At 43.4% G+C, this 14,614-nt stretch overlaps 1 pseudogene; it reads right to left on the minus strand.

The window, feature by feature from the left end:
- Positions 1-969: 969 nt before the first annotated feature.
- LOC118606211 lies at positions 970-1,087 on the minus strand (annotated as a pseudogene).
- Positions 1,088-14,614: the final 13,527 nt, after the last annotated feature.

The raw sequence follows: 14,614 nt of genomic DNA on the forward strand, positions 1-14,614 counted from the left end.
CGCCTTGGGCTCAGAGGCGAAAAGCACATGTCGTGGTTGGCAATGCCATCTGTCTTTCTCCAGGCCACCTACCTTTGAATTGAAAGAGAAATAAGCTTAACCTGTACCTTAACTACAATTCAACATCCAAGTGGAGATGGTCAATAAGCAGTTGGATATACAAGTCTGCAGCTTAGGAGAGAGGTGTGAGCTAGCAAATAAGAATTGGGAGTACTTAGCAAATAGGCACATTATGAGGCTTTAGTTTAACTGAGGTCTCCTGGAGGGAATGCTAGTGTGAGAAGAGTTAAGCACAAGAAAGTCAAATGCTATCTTTTTCTTTTGACACTTCTTTTTGAGACACAACCTTAAATTTACCCTCCAGTTAATAGAGATGTTCCAGGAGTGTTAGGATGCATGTTGGAAAGTTTTGTTTTCATTTCCAAAGCCTTTCCCCTCTACATAGCCATGAGTCAATGTTCAGTGCTATTAAATTCATTTGTTTGTGTTTTTATTTCTTTTTCGGCCCTGTCTGGCAAGTAGGGGTTCACATGCTCTGTGGCTATTTGGGCATTTGTGCACATCCTGTGCAAACATGACTGGCTGTGCTAGTGTTTGTGCTAGGGTCAGTACACATGTGTGTAGCCTACATGCCTCTGCGATGTGAAAGCGCACATTTTCATTTATTCCTCCATGCTCTGGCTTGTTGATATGTGCCCTGAAGGTGTCTTTGCATGTGTCTGTGGGAGATGCTGGTCATTTTTGCTCAGTTTAGTAGCCAGTCCCCAGCACTGCCTTTTGGATTCTTCTCACATAGAAGTCTTCTGTCCATTTTGGAGACTGTAGATCAATTCAGTCATCTTTCTTTTTATTTTATTTTATTGTATTTTATTTTATGTTCATTTAATTTTATTTTTTTTAAGCAAGGCAACCCTTAGTTGACATCATAGATTGCAAGGAACTTGTCAGCTTACAATCCCTTATTTTTTATACCTCCAGCACCTGATCTTCCTAGTGGTCTCCCATCCAAGTACTAACCAGGCCCAACCCTGCTTAGCTTCTGAGATCAGACAGGATCGAGCTTGTTCAGGGTGGCATGGCCATAGACTCATCTTTCTTTTTTAAAATGGACTTTGTTTTTCAGATCACTTTTAGGTTCACAACAAAATTGATTGAAAGTACAGAGATTTCCTATATAACCCCCACCCCACACATGAATATCAATATTCCCTAACAGAGTGGTGCATTTGTTACAACTGAGGAGCCTATGTTGCACATCATTATCACTCAAAGTTTATAGTTTACATTAGGGTTCATTCTTTGTTTTGTACATTCTGTGGGCTCGGGAAAATATATGATATGTATCCATCGTTTATAATACAGAGGCTGTAGCATTTTGCTTTCCCAATAGTAATGATTGAGAGTTCCTGTTGCTCCACATCCTTGTCAGCATTTGGTGTTGTCGGTGTTGTGGATTTTGGCCATTCTGATCGATGTGCAGTGATATCTCATTGTTGTTTTCAATTGTCTTTTCAAATCCAAAATGTTTGAAGGAAGAGCCTCCCAAACTTCCCCAGGGGCATTCTTTGCCTCTTCTTTATCTATATGTCCATCCAGACCCCAGACCCCAGATCCGACTGGGCCTGAATTTTACATAATATGAAATGAATGAAGAACTTTATAAGAATCACAGGCACCACAGAGTGTATGTATGTATTTTTTTATTATGAAAATTTCTAAATGTACTCGAAATTAGAACAAAAGGAACCTCCAAGTACCCATCACCTAGCTTCAGTAATTACCAACATTTTGCCAATCTTGTTTCACCTACCCCTCCCTTTTTTTCCTGCTAGTGCATTTTAAAGCAAATATTAGATACCTTATCATTTTACCTGAAATATTTGTATCTCTAATTGATATGACTTTTTTACATTCTACAATATCATTTACCTAACAAAATTAATGGCAAGTCCTCAATATTATCTAAACCCAATCCCTATTTAAATTTCTTGATTATCTCGGATATATATTTTACAGTTGTTTTTTTTCAAAATTTACATATTACATATGGCTGTGTCTCTTGATCTCTTCATTCTGAAGCAGACCACCCTTGCCATTGATTTGAGGAGGAACCAGGTCATTTGTTGTGATTAATGTCTTGTGCTCCGTATTTGTCTGATTGCTTTCCTGTAGAATTAGGTAACGTGTTCCTCTATCACCTGCCTTTCCTGTAAACTGGTAGTTATAGTTAGGGCCTGGATTAGATTCAAGATCAATATATTTATGTGCCGATACTTCATAGTGGTTCTGTTACTATGCAGCACATACTATCTGGTTGTTTCACTTCTAACAATTCTAAAATTGATTAGTAGATTTCAATAGTGTCAGCCCACAAAGTTCCCTGTTAACTTTTCACCTGATGATTTTAGCGTTCGTAGATAATTGTTACCTAGATCCACTATTTCATTTGGAGTATCAGTGGCTTTTAAAGGTTCTTTTATTTCTTCCCTATGTATTCTTCCAGCTCCAGAATACTGCTGATCAAGGGAATAATGAAGTTGCCAAGCACTCTGGGCCAAGTGGGGGTTGGCCAGGTCTTGTTCCATATTTAAAAAGATTAGTTCAGGCTTGCTCCAACTGGAATGACCCTTTATGCTCAGATAATGTTAAATTTCAGTAAGTGCCCTAGGAGAGGGATCTACCTTTAGCTTTGGGAAAATGGTCTCTCGGAGTTGGAGAGGGGAAAACCCAGGACACTGGAAGCTCGGGGCTGCTCAGGACCTAAGGCCTGACCTCCAGGAACTGGCTCTGCTCGTTTGGGGGTGACTCTTTTTAGCCTCAGTCAGGCTCAGTCTGGGGCTCTGGCTTTCCTGTTCCTCTTCAGAGAAGCAGTGGCCATTCAACCACTGACCCCAGGGACCAAATATCTGAGTTTCTGATGCCTTGATTTTCTACCTCTGTGTCCTCAGATGGACTCCAGGCCCTTTGCCACCCTAACCCTAGCTTGGGCACTGGTCTCCACAGATTCTTTGAGAAACAAGAACAGAGCTGATCTCCTGCCTGGTGTCCCTCTTAAATCTGAAGTCTTCTGAAAGCCCCATGACAAGCAGTCCTATAAGCAGGGCTCGATTTCTCATTTTAATACTCAGCTCTGAGGGACCAGGACTTGAGGGGAGACTGCGCTCCATCAGGCTGTCTGGATACCTCCCTAGTCAGTGGTGGAATAAAGCAAACAGACCATTTTTCTTTCTTATAAAAGATGGGCCTGCATGGCAAAAGTGGTACCAACACTCATGTCTGGGCAGAGATGTATTTTAAATTTTTATAAAAATGTACTTTAGTAGGATTCCGTGATATACATTGTTGGCTTTTAAATGAGACTTAATTCCCTTAAGACCCTAGTTGAAAACATATATATTCTTCAAACATATATATATAGTCACCTGGCTACAAACGGTAGAAGAAAATCTGAGTTATTTCTTTGTATTCCCATCAGTAACCGTTTGGCTTAGAATAACTTTTAGCTGTTTCTAAAAAATCAAATCCACTCTGAAAGCAGAGCGGTTTTCCCTCAGGGAGGGTGGCTGAAAAATAAGCCTCAGGCTGAGCTCCGCCAACAAAGGAGCAAGGAAAGCTTGTTTGCCCCTGCACCTCCCATACATGGACACTAGATGGCAGACTTACCTTCCAGATGGAGGTGTCTGACACCTAGAGGGAAGCATCTGGCTCTGGCAGCCCTTTCCTACTTCTAGCTGCCACACACTCTCAAGCAGATCCCAGGGCATCTGGTAGGCACCCCAGGACGGGTGTGACTGAGCCTAGAATTGGAGGGGGCGGGGGGCGGAGCGGACAAAGGGAAGAGTCGTTTGGTTAGGGAATGCCTGCCTGTCTAACTGCAGCTGCAGTGGCATCAGGCCAGGGCTACTGGGTCCCAAACCTCATGGCTTGTGGCCATGATGACTCCACCGCGGTGTCAGCCACACCCTCCTCCCAACTGTCTACTCCAGGTGTGGGGCTCAGAAATACCCCAGCTTCCTTAGGCCGACTCAAGGTGCAAGGTGTTTTAGATGTCCCAGACACGGGGAGGTTATGCTTTATAGATGGAACGTGTGTTTTCTAGGATGCATGTCTTCATCTTTATTCCTTCTTCCTCATCCCCAGCGGATTCTACCCCAAGAGCTCAGTTTGGGATATGCCTGAGTCTTTCTTACATCTAGCTGAAATCTCTTGCACAGCAATTTGAGACGGTTCTTTTTTCTGTGACCTCCATGCAAATTGACGATGGGATTCGGGAACAAAATGATTATGGACTGAATCGTGTTCCTCCTGCAAATCTATATATTGAAGATCTAACCCCCGGTACTTCAGAATGGGGCTATATTTGGAGATAGGGCCTTTAAAGAGGCGATAAAGGTAAAATGAGGCTAATAGAATGGGCCCTCATCCAGTCTGACTGGTGTCCTCATAAGAAGAGGCTACTTGGTCACACAGACACCAAAGGTGCGTGCAGAGGGAAGACCGTGTGAAGAGACAGCAAGAGGGGAGCCATCTGCAAGCCAAGGGGAGAGGCCTCAGAGGAAAGCTACTCTGTAGGCACCTTGATCTTGGACTTCCACGCACCAAAATTGAGAGAAAATACATTTCTGTTGGTTATGCCACCCGGTCTGTGGTATTTTGTTATGGCAGTTTTAGCAAACTAACACAAAATGACATGATTACAATGTAATAACCATGATATGATACATAATGTTTTGCCCCTTTTGAAAGCATGTCCAGTGTCCAAAGGACTGGAATCTAACTGTTGTTGTGTGATTGAGTCTCCACCCCCACCTCTGGTCCTTGGCTCTTGCCCAGTAAGCAGTTAGGGAGAGACAAAGACCTCCTAAGAAAAGGCAGATGTTCATAGCTTTAGTCATGGATGGGCTGCTCTCCCAGGTCCTTTTTAGAAAAGCAGGCACAAATGTGATGAAGAATAGGCTGATACAGCCCTCAGGAGAGAGGGCTCCCAAGTACCACAAAAGCTAAGCTCCCCAAAGAGATCAGCACAGCCTCAGCGTCCCAAAAGTGGACACATCGAGATAAATGAGGCTTGTCAGAGAGGCTGCTTGTTGGAGATTAGGTTAGACCTGAGAAGATTTCTTAAAGATTCTACAACCTGGAAATTGAGGACATGGGAGGCAAGGAGAGAAGGCACAGCGCTGGCTGAGGAAGTGTCAAAAGAAGCCACAACCCTGAAGCTAGAATCAGCTCAGTGAACACAGAACACCTCAGGGTCAGAGACCATTGATGGGGAAGCTGTGAAAAACAAGGCAGTGCCTCTCTTTTTCCAGAGTCAAATTCAAGTGGTAGGATTTGGTCTTTGAGAACTAACCGAAGGTAATTCATTCTCTATAATGTGGAAATTCTGGGTCACACTGGGGGTGGCAGGGCCAGGGTGGATGGAGGAAGCTAAAACTGAGACTCAGATGACTATAGTTAAGTTTTGTGGCAATCAAAAGTTACACACAAATTTTCAACTTAGGGCTGGGGGATCAGTGCCCCTAACCCCCCACATTGTTCGACAGACAACTGCCCCTGTCAAATACCATCACATTGGGGATTAGAGTTTCAACATAGGAATTTGGGGGAGACACACATATTCAGTCCATGACTACGGTCTTTGGTAAGATGGAACTGATGTTAACAAGAGAAAGGCTATTACCTTTTAAACGTTTCCCTCTGAGAGACCCAAAACCTCCTCAGGGACCTCAAGGGACTGAATGCTGTCCACGACGGGGCCAGAATTCTGCAGAGAAGGCAGAGAAGTAGGAGGAAAACCCAAGGAGACTGCAGAAGGGAAGAGTGGAGAAGAGAGAAGGGTCTCCTAAGTGCCTGGGTGTCGTGGTACTTCTTTAGCAGTGGGAGTTGGTGGTTCAGCCTCAGCTGGGTATGTGCAGGATGGGGGTTCTCTAGCAATCCGAGATTCTGGTACTTCCTGTGTGGGGAACTGGAAGCCATTCTTCTGAGCAAATAGCAGTAGAATGAGCCCATATTTGTGTTGTAGGTTCTTGCGGGCATCATGGTCGCAAGCCCGGCAGTCAGTATCACATTTTGAGCAGCATGATGATAGTGGCACACTGAGTGCCCTCAGTCTTCTCCATTGGAATGGGGCAGAGAGAGGCTCAGTGGCACAAAAGGCAGGGCCACTGTTGGGGAAGAAAGTCCAAGTATTTGCACTCTGCCATTCTCTTCTTCCACCCGTCGTAGGCTCCCTGAAGCTGCCGCACATGGCTGTGTGGTTTGTGCACTGCGCAACGCCAGGAGGCACCATTCACAACCACAGTGCAACACTCACTGGCGGCTCTTTGTGAAGGCAGAGACCGCAGGGAATCCAGGAGCCAACCCCAAATTGCCATTTCAAAAAGACTCGTTGCCTTGAGAGGGGCGACTGACCTTTTCACAAACATTGGTATGAGATTGACAGGATTCCAACCATACAGCCAGTGAAAGATGAATGGCCCTCCCAGGTGTTTCCCTACTGGAGATGACCTTCAAGAAAGTTACAAAGCCAGAGGTTCTCAAGTTCTCACACTAAGTTGGATTTTTAATTTTTTTCCTTTACATTGCACAGAAGCAACTTAACCATTGTAATATGCTGAAGAAAATGTTGCATGTTACATCTCAAAGTGTAAGTTATAGGCTTAATTTTAGCCTAATGTGATTTGAAATGGGAAACCATAGTTGCAAATAGCCCTGAATATGATTAGACCCTGTTGGGGGCTGGTAATTAATGGAGACATGACAGACCCCTCACAATCGCTCACTCCACACAGTAGGCTAAGAAAATGCACTTAACATCTCTACAGTTGATAAGCCAGATATTTTTTGCCCAATGGAGAAGAGCATTCAATTTTTAATTATTTGTTAAATCTTTTTTAAGTTATTAGGGAAAATTCTTTGGTTTGCCAATATTACTTACTGGAGAATATGTGACTCTTCTGAAAAAAAAAAAAAAAAAAAAAACCTTCCCTTCATGGATTTAGAAGAGAAATTTGGAAAGAAGAGTGATATATCGGCCATGATGTTGGGCAGGAGGAAGGCTGATGTGGCCAGAGCCGCAGCACTGGGCTTAAAATAAGAAAGAGTCGTCCTGGTTTTCAGGAGGATCTGGAGGGGGATTCTTTTAATCACTGAGGGCTCAAAAGGGCACTTCATTTCGTTAAACCCTAAAGCAATTCCTGTCTTTGGGTGAGAGAAATAGAAGGGATGTGTTTTGAAGACAGTACTTTTTTTCCCATAAAAAGATCCTAATTTGATTCCACTACTCTACCTCATTGATCTGCTTCTCTTTACTGCAGAACTTCTCAAAAGTTCACCATTCCCTCTTGAAACCACTCCAGTTCAGACTTTTACCTCCACTACATAAAACCACACTTGCCACAGTCATCTAACGCCTCCAAGTAGCTAAATGTAATGGTTGGTTCTCAGTCTTCCTCTTACCAGACCTGTCAGCTGTATTTGCCGTGCCTGATCGTGCTTTACTCCCTAAAACACTTTCTTTGGGATACCACCCCTCCTGGTATCTTACTACTTGTCCTTCTCAGTTTTGACATCTCTACTTGGATGTCTAAAGGAACCTAAAATATGTCCAAAATTAGACTGTTAATGTAGACCATCCAAATTTGTTCTGCCTATCGGTAAACGCGTAGGCCAAACGTCTTGTGGTCATCTGTAACTTTTTTTTAGACTCCACTAACAGTCCTTGCATAACTCTTTTAAGCTTTACCTTTAAAATATAACTGAATCTACCTTCGCTCACCACCTCCACTATCTCCCGACTCAGGTCATCCATTTCCCTCCCCTGGATGATGGAAATAGCCTCCGAACTGTCTTCTGCTTCTGTCTCATCCCTGCCATGCAGACTTTTTTCAACACACCAGCCTGAGTGAGCTCATTAATATTTAAGCCGGATCACAGGATCCAGGCTTGCATTCTTTCTCCAATATTCTGCTGCCCTCCTTTTTCCAAGAAGGGCATGGTCACTTCCAGGTAGGGGGACAAGGGAAGGACCGGCAGAATTAGGACTTGAGTCAAGCTTGAAAATAAGTAGCATTTGAATGGGTAAGGGAGAACAGTGCCCTCGGGAATACCATGACAGGGTCCCCAAAGCAATGAGTCTCCTGATGGGCTCAGACCAGTGAAGGACCCAGTGAAGTGGACATTCGATGTTCACCTTGGGGAGTGCCTAGAGAGAGAGAGATTTGAGTCAGATGGTGGAAGGCCTTGAATGCCACACTCAGAAGTTTGGCCTCTATCCTTCATTTTCCAGTAGATTTGGGCATAAGGGGGTGGGAGCAACTATGAAATTCACTTAGTATGGTTATCTCAGCTGCCTGCCAAGTAGTCTATTTAGTCCAATTCACAGGGAGAGCTTTGTTGAGCGTTGAGAAGTCACTTGCTCCCTGTGAATCCAATCACCACGGCAGGCATACCTCAAAGAGGGAACACACAGCCGCCTCTGAAAAGCCTGCCCCACACTCTGGCAACTCAGTTCATGAATATGCTTTTCCAACATCTGATGCTGCTGCTTAGCAAAGATATTATGGGACAAATCCTTGATTTGACCCTTTGTATCTCTATCCATCCCACTGTGCTAAAAGCAATTATGTGCATCTTGTGTGTGGCTGTTGGAATGAGGAGTCACTTAGCAATGGGTCCTTTTCACACTCCAACTGTCCTCTAGCTCATTCCTCTCCCCCTCTCACCATGGCCCTCACAGCAGGCCTGCTCTGCTGCTTGGCAGAGTCTAAAATGGCTTTAGAGGGAGGTGAGCAGGGGTGTAAACAGGTGGAAACAGTTCCTGTCATGGCGATTAGCATTCCCCTTGGCCAGGCACAGCTACCCATGAAAAACGGGGCTGCAAGGCAGAAGGGTGGAGAAGGCTGGCTCAGGGGCTGAAGGCAGAAGAGAGCTGAAGTCATCATCAAAGTCACAGCAAACTTTCTGTAAAAACTTCCTACCAAACAAAGCAATCCCAGTGTCGAGGTGGGTGGTAACGGTCTCTGCTTAAGGATAGATGATCTGTCAGCCATCTTCTCTGCCTGTAGTAGATTTATGTGTGCTCATGTCTGTGTCATGTGATTAAATATGTGTGCAAGTATTGATGTCTGCATTTATGAGAATGCACAAGTTGTGCCTGTGTGTGTTTGCATCTTGTGTATATGTTCAAATGTCTGGATGAATGCTCGTGTTATTCATGTGTATATACTTTTAAGTATGGGTGCCAAGGAGAAGACACGTTGGAGCGTGCATGTATACATGACCATGCGCATGTCATTTCCGGATGTGGTGTATTTCTCTGTCTGTGTACATGTGTTTGAGGGTACTAATTGTCATGTATGAGAAAAGGGCTGAGTGAGAAAGAGTTCTACTATCCCTCTTTTTGATGGAGTAGCTCAGTATGACTGTAGAGGCCACTCCAATCCTAGGCAGAGAAAAAAGCCTTGATATTGCTAAGTAGTCCAAGGGTCTGGTTCTTCCAGAACTGATACTTTTGACTTAGTTTCCTACTTTCCCCAAACTCCAGCCCTAAAAGTACTTGAAAGACAGACCCAGAGCTAGGGAAGATACCCAGGAAGATAACAGAGGGAGAGAGTTAAAATGCTGGAAGTAAGACCCTGGGGGAACTGGGAGAAGATCAAGGATCTTTTCTCAGCTTTTGTATGTAAATAATTTACTAAGGAAAAGTGAGCTGGCCTTTGGGGCAGGAGGTAAATGCAGCCCAAGAAACAATGTGAGTAAAGTGATCTGCCCTCAGCCCAGGCTCACCCCCGATTGGGACTAGCTTGGAGAAGAAGAGGATATTAAACTGGTGGTGGGCAGTGTTATCAGAGCTGACTGGGACCATCTCTGGACTGTCTGAAAGAGCTCTCACCTCCCTGTCGCAGGTACAGCCACCCGATGGTGCTGCCATTGACTCTGGAAACTAGGGCAGGAAGGAGAAAATCTGCAGTGCCTGCAGTCAGAGATATATGTTTTTATCCAAAAAACCTTCCACGCACAGCAGATTTTACTGCAATATCCAGCTTCTGCCTCTCCAGCTTCCAGTCAGCAGTGTGTGACCTGGCCTGATCTTATCACCAATTCCAGATCACCTTTGGACCTCTCAGATTATTCTCAAGGTAGGGAGGAGTTGGTGAAACCTCAGGGTCAGTCTGTCTGCTTTTAAAGTCATCCAAGGGACTCAGACTTTTTATGATGACTCATTGATTGCTCATTGTATGAAAATGAAGAATAGAGGTAGAAAACAAAATAAAAATTACCCATGAAGATGCAACTTGGAACTACCAACATTTAACCTTTTGGCATATATCTTCCTGAGCCTTTTTTTTTTTTTTCTGTGTATATAGCTGTCCATATGTGTATATATACATACCTATAAGCTTTTTATAACAACTTTTTCACTTACAAATATGTCTTAAATATCTTCTCATGTCAATAAAAATCTGTACCATCATTTTAAATATATACTGCCCGCTAAATATCACATTGTTTGAGCATACCATAATTTGTTTAATCAATCCTCATTTGTTATATATTTAGGGCTTCCTTTCCTTTTTTTTTCTCTTGTAGATTTAAAATTTTGAGATAATGACATTAAAATATAGTTGCATGTTGAAGTTAATGTATTAAATTATTCTCAAAATTATGTATATGAAGATTGTACTTGTAACTTCTAAAGAAAAATTATCGCCTTTTATTACTTAGCCTAGAGAGTAAATTGCACGTGATTAAGCTACACTAATCTCTTAATACAACCTAGGAAAAAACTGTTATGACCTGATTTTCTTCTTGACAGTGGTAATGACATTGAGAAAATATAGCTTCTGTGTTTTCTCATTTTCAGTCAAAATTAACTTTGAATGTTATTCTGCTTATTTATAAGTGGGTCAGGTCAAAAACAAAGAGATGGTAATTTCTTTGTTAAAAAAATAATTGAGATAATGATAATCAATGAGCTTGCTTGCTTTCTTGCTTTCTTTCTTTCTTTCTTTCTTTCTTTCTTTCTTTCTTTCTTTTAAAGAAAGGTCTTTCATGGTGCCTTAGGTGGGGCTGATTGCAAAGGTGACATTAAAAGCAGAGAGCCTGACCCTGGGGTTTCATCACTCACCTCCCCATCTTGAGAATAAACTGAGGATCAGTGATAAAATCATGCAGGTCTCACTCTGCTGGTTGGAAGCTGGAGTTGCAGAAAGCGGCCAGGCACCATGAAATCTGTGGTGTTTGGAAGGCTTTCTGGAGTGATGTATATTATCTGATTACAGGCACTGCTGACTTTCTCTGGGAAGCAGCCTTCCTGCTCAGGTTCCAGACACAATAACTACATCATCCAGGACCGTTACAGGGAACAACCACTCTCTGCCCAGACAGGTGAGAGGGACAGGAAAGAGCAGAGACTTCAGCAGACTTGCTCAGTGTCAGTGAAGGGTTTTTTGTAGAGTTTTTTCCTATTCTGCATCACTCACTCTGGTTTTTATTGCTACCTGGATCTCCTAGGTTTTGCCTGCTTCTGCTCTCAAATTAGAGTTCTTTACAATCAATTTTGTTCTTCAATCATTTCTTCCATATAGTATACATTTATTGAACGTCTACTGTGTGCCACATTGTCTTTGGCACTTGAGGACATGACGTTAAGTAAAACACAGTCCTAGGCCTTCAGGTACCCTATTTCCTGGACAGAATTTGAAGGCAAAGAGAGAAAGCTGAGATCAAGCTTTCAGTCTTCTAGAGCCAGGGCGATGCCTCTTCTCTCCATGAATTTTCTTAGGCAGGGATGCTTCCCCATCTTGACTCCCATGTCTCAGCCATTACAGCCCTTATACAAAACTGTCTGCACTTGAGACTGAGAGCTTCTCAAGGCCAGGGACTGGACTCTGCCTACCTTCATGTGCCTAATACCTGACCCAGGGTCAGATGCACAGCAAACCCTTAGGGAGCATCACGTAAGAGAACAGTGTGTTCACCACTGCCGACCAGACTTGGTCCCACTGGACCATCGTTCAGTCAACTGCACTAATGATCATTCTCCACTCCTGCCAAGGATCTCGATTAAGCCTGTGGGCTCCGAAGTCAGAGTGTGTGGGTCCAAATCTCTTCTCTTCTACTTTCTAGTGTGGCTCCAGATTAGTCACCTAACAGATCCGTGTGTCAGTGTCCTCGTTTGTGAAATGAGAATAAGAATAGGACCTACCGCATCCTAAGACATGGTGAGGATTATGTAGTTAATGTTTTTAAAGCACCGAGAATAGGAGTGGGCACATTGTAAGCTCTGAAAAATAGCCAGCTCTGACTATCACCATAATTTTTACCTCAAATGGAAAGAAGTATTCTTTGAGCCTTTCAACCAACCTCGGGAAGCTTGGCTTCTGGTGACTATATCTCATTTGACTCTTTAAAAGGTGCTCAGCTCTTTTGAGTTTCTTTCTTTCTCTTCCCAGAGACCCAGACCATGCCTTCCTGGAAGCTATAAATCATAGCATGACCTGTGCGGCCCACATTACCTTGCACAGAGCACCTGACCTCCATTACTGTCTTGCATCAACCAGAGTTCTTGGCCTCTCTCAAGCACATGTCTCAGGGATTAAAGGATGGTCATTGTCTTCCTACTTTCTGTACAATGGAAATCTGACCATTGGCTTCAAGATCACCTTTTTAATTTCCCTCAGGATGCTGGAAATGCCATTCATACTAATCCGGCGTTGGTGGCTTACCATGATGTCTAGAACTTCTGATGTGGGCACATAGACTCCCAGGCACATTGGCACATTGTCTCCCATCAAAAGAAAATGACATGTGCTCCGAGTTGTACATCTAGAGCTGCATGGGCTGCATGGAATTATTCCTATTCTCAGAATCCTTTGTGATCTATAATACACTTATTAGCAGGGGGTTCTCTGGAGTTAGGAAAACTACACATCCTTGACAGCTTGTGAGGGAGGTGAAGTCTGTCCCCAGTGTTCCCATCTGTCCATTCAGGCCAATATTATTGATTCATTTGATGAATATTCCTTGAGTGACTACTATGCTTCAGGCAGTGTCCAGCGCTAGAACAGTGAAAAGTCCTGCATGGAACATGTGCCCTTGGAGCTCACAGTCAACCAGGGATAAAGGTTATAAACAGTCATACGATACAGTGCATTACATGCTATGATGAGGAAAGCACAAGGAGTTATGGGGATACACGGCAAGGGCATTAAACCCAGACTGAAATAAGTAGGGAAAGCTTCCTGGAGGAATTAATGTCTGAATTGAAATTTAAAGGATGAATAGGAGTTAGACAGCCAAAGGAGTGGGAACAGAGCATCTAATTGCCATAAAGCAAGCGAGCAGAGAATGGACGAAGGAAATGAAAGATGATGGGTGTTACAGGATGATCACATTGCAAAAGCTAAATATAAAAGCGATGAGATAAAGCTGGGGAGATTGACAGAGGCCAGATCGTAATGGGTATTCTAAGCTGTGTTAAGGAGTTGGACTGTATCCCCTACCCCAACTACTTGTCCTGTGCCCCATTCCTCCTGCTTCTCATTTATTACATCAGCTGATAAGGCTTAATGCTCATGGGGAAGGTAGAGAGGGTGTGCCTTTTAGAGGACACCTCAGAGGAGTAATAAAATATTTTGTCCAAGAGAATAAATCTGTAATGGTATAATGATGGTCAGTGGTGTGGACATTTTGGAAGTGAGGAACCCTGCCTAAATTCTCTTCAAGCAGTTTCTTGGAAGTAGCTACCTGCTTCTAAAACTCTTTTGCTTTCGTTTATCATAAGACTCAAGTAGACCAATTTTTTCCCCATAAGGATTCAGAAGCCATAATCTTGTGCACTGTGACAACAGAGAAGCCAATGAGCATGCAGGAGGAGCGGGTAAAATAGACTTAAGTGTGATGATGTGTGTGAAAGGGCCTAGCACAGCGGACAGCACATAGTAGATGTCAAATATCCACTGAACTTGTTGATGCCATTTCAATTAACCATCTTCAGATGCTCACCTTTCCTGAGTATCAGGCACAGTGTATGGGGAGTGGTGCAAAGAAGTCTAGGACCTAGGAGCTCGTGGTCCATCTCAGGAATTCAGACATCTCCACTATTGATCCTCATGGTACACAGTATAAATGCATATGGCGGCACCCAGAGGTACCAAGGCTTGACAAATGGATGGCTGAGACAAGTAGAGCTTTGAGTGTTCTCTTCTAGAGAGTTTCTTAGAGGAGATTGGACTTGAGGAGGGCCAGAAGGAGAGTATTTACCTAGGCAGAGAAGATGGGAGTCAAAGACGGGACGGAGGGATATGTTTTTCTAAGAGTTGAGAAGACTAGTAGGCAAGTGGGAGTGGGAGTGGGACCAGTTTCAGCAAAGGTATGGGCAGAAGATGCAATCCCAGCCAACCATGGCTCAGTTTTGCAGTCAACTGGACTGGAGTTTGAACTCTATTATCACTTCCTATAAGCTGGATGAACCTGGATAAATTATTTACCTTTTCTAATCTAAGTATTTCTCACCATTAAACTAAGATTAATAAGAACCCAACTAACTTGAGGAACAACATTTCATAGACTCAAGGCCACAGAAATTAAGAGCAAGGATTTAGGGGTCAGC

Source organism: Rousettus aegyptiacus, unplaced genomic scaffold (genome assembly GCF_014176215.1).
Source record: "Rousettus aegyptiacus isolate mRouAeg1 unplaced genomic scaffold, mRouAeg1.p scaffold_m13_p_7, whole genome shotgun sequence".
Taxonomy (NCBI): domain Eukaryota; kingdom Metazoa; phylum Chordata; class Mammalia; order Chiroptera; family Pteropodidae; genus Rousettus; species Rousettus aegyptiacus.